This window comes from Heloderma suspectum, chromosome W (genome assembly GCF_057233095.1).
Source record: "Heloderma suspectum isolate Gila_16-S chromosome W, 16-S_ref, whole genome shotgun sequence".
In the NCBI taxonomy this organism is placed as follows: Eukaryota; Metazoa; Chordata; class Lepidosauria; order Squamata; family Helodermatidae; genus Heloderma; species Heloderma suspectum.
The window spans coordinates 8,660,001-8,662,500 of NC_139475.1; positions in this window are offsets into that span (position 1 = coordinate 8,660,001).

The following is a 2,500-nucleotide window of genomic DNA, read 5'->3' on the forward strand; positions in this document are numbered from 1 at the left end:
GTTGGGGTAGAGGTTAGTGTTAGGGTTAGGGTTAGGGTTAGGTTTGGGGTTAGGGTTAGGGTTAGGGTTAGGGTTAGGGTTAGGGTTGGATTTAGAGTTAGGGTCTGGGTTAGGGTAAGGGTTAGGGTTGAGTTAGGGTTAGGGTTAGGGTTAGGGTTAAGCTTGGGGTTAGGGTTAGGGTTAGGGTTAGGGTTGCGGTTAGGGTTAGGGTTAGGGATAGGGTTAGGGTCAGGGTCAGGGTTAGGGTTAGGGTTAGGGTCGGGGTTAGGGTTCGGGTTGGGGTAGAGGTTAGGGTTAGTGTTAGGGTTAGTGTTGGGTTAAGTTTAGGGTTAGGGTTAGGGTTAGGGTTGGTGTTAGGGTTGGGTTTAGTGTTGACGTTAGGGTTAGGGTTAGGGTTAGGGTAGTGGTTAGGGTTAGGGTTAGGGTTAGGGTTAGGTTTGGGGTTAGGGTTAGGGTTAGGGTTAGGTTTGGGGTTAGGGTTAATGTTAGGGGTAGGGTTGGATTTAGGTTTAGGGTCTGGGTTAAGGTTGGGGTTGGTGTTAGGGTTAGGGTTAGGGTTGAGTTATGGTTAGGGGTAGGGTTAGGGTTTGGGTTAGGGTTAGGGTTAGGGTTGTGGTTAGGGTTAAGTTTAGGGGCAGGGTTATGGTTAGGGTCGTGTTAGGGTTGGGGTAGGGTTTAGGTTTAGGGTTAGGGTTGGGGTTAGGGTTAGCGTTAGGGTTAGGTTTGGGGTTAGTGTTAGTGTTAGGGTTACGGTTGGATTTAGGGTTAGGGTCTGGGTTAGGGTAGGGTTAGGGTTGGGGTTAGGGTTAGGGTTAGGGTTGAGTTAGGGTTAGGGTTAGGTTTAGGGTTCGGGTCAGGGTCAAGGTTAGTGTTCGAGTTAGGTTTAGGGTCAGGGTCAGGGTTAGCGTTCGGGTTAGCTTTAGGGTCGGGTTTAGGGTTGGGGTTACGGTTCGGGTTGGTTAGGGTTGGTGTTAGTGTTAGGGTTATTTTGGGTTAGGTTTAGGGTTAGGGTTAGGGTAGGGTTAGGGTTGGGGTTAGGGTTAGGGTTAGGGTTAGGGTTAGGGTTAGGGTTAGGGTTAGGGTTACGGTTGGGGTCAGGGTTAGGGTAAGGGTTAGTGTTACAGTTAGGGTTAGGGTTAGGGTTAGGGTTAGGGTTAGGGGTTAGGTTTAGGGTTAGGGTTAGGGTTAGGGTTAGGGTTAGGCTTAGGCTTAGTGTTAGGGTAGTGTTTAGGGTTAGGGTTAGGGTTAGGGTAGGGGTTAGGGTTAGGGTTAGGGTTTGGGCTGGGGTTCGGGTTAGTGTTAGTGTTAGGGTTAGGGTTAGGGTTGGGGTTAGGGTTAGCGTTAGGGTTAGGTTTGGGGTTAGGGTTAGTGTTAGGGTTACGGTTGGATTTAGGGTTAGGGTCTGGGTTAGGGTAGGGTTAGGGTTGGGGTTAGGGTTAGGGTTAGGGTTGAGTTAGGGTTAGGGTTAGGTTTAGGGTTCGGGTCAGGGTCAAGGTTAGTGTTCGAGTTAGGTTTAGGGTCAGGGTCAGGGTTAGCGTTCGGGTTAGGTTTAGGGTCGGGTTTAGGGTTGGGGTTACGGTTCGGGTTGGTTAGGGTTGGTGTTAGTGTTAGGGTTAGGGTTGGGTTAAGTTTAAGGTTAGGGTTAGGGTAGGGTTAGGGTTGGGGTTAGGGTTAGGGTTAGGGTTAGGGTTAGGTTTGGGGTTATGGTTAGTGTTAGGGTTAGGGTTGGATTTAGGGTTAGGGTCAGGTTTAGGGTTAGGGTTAAGCTGAGGGTTAGGGTTAGGGTTAGGGTTGTGGTTAGGGTCAGGGTCAGGGTTAGGGTTAGGGTTAGGGTTAGGGTTGGGGTAGGGGTTAGGGTTAGGGTTGGGGTTAGGGTTAGGGTTAGGGTTAGGTTTGGGGTCAGGTTTAAGGTTAGGGTTAGGGTTAGGTTTAGGGTTGGTGTTAGGGTTAGGGTTAGGGTTGGGGTTAGGGTTAGCGTTAGGGTTAATCTTAGGGTTAGGGTTAGGCTTAGGTTTGTGGTTAGGGTCAGGGTTAGGGTTAGGGTTAGGGTTGGGGTAGGTGTTAGGGTTAGGGTTGGGGTTAGGGGTAGGGTTAGGGTTAGGTTTGGGGTCAGGGTTAGGGTTAGGGTTAGGGTTAGGGCTAGGGTTAGGGTTAAGCTTGGGGATAGGGTTAGGGTTAGGGTTAGGGTTGTGGTTAGGGTTAGTGTTAGGGTTAGGGTTGGATTAAGGGTTAGGGTATGGGTTAGGGTTAGGGTTAGGGTTGGATGTAGGGTTAGGGTCTGGGTTAGGGTTAGGGTTAGAGTTAGGGTTGAGTTAGGGTTAGGGTTAGGGTTAGGGTTAGGGTTAAGCTTGGGGTTAGGGTTAGGGTTAGGGTTGTGGTTAGGGTTAGGGTTAGGGTTAGGGATAGGGTTAGGGTCAGGGTCAGGGTCAGGGTTAGGGTTAGGGTTAGGGTCGGGGTTCGGGTTCGGGTTGGGGTAGAGGTTAGTGTTAGGGTTAGGGTT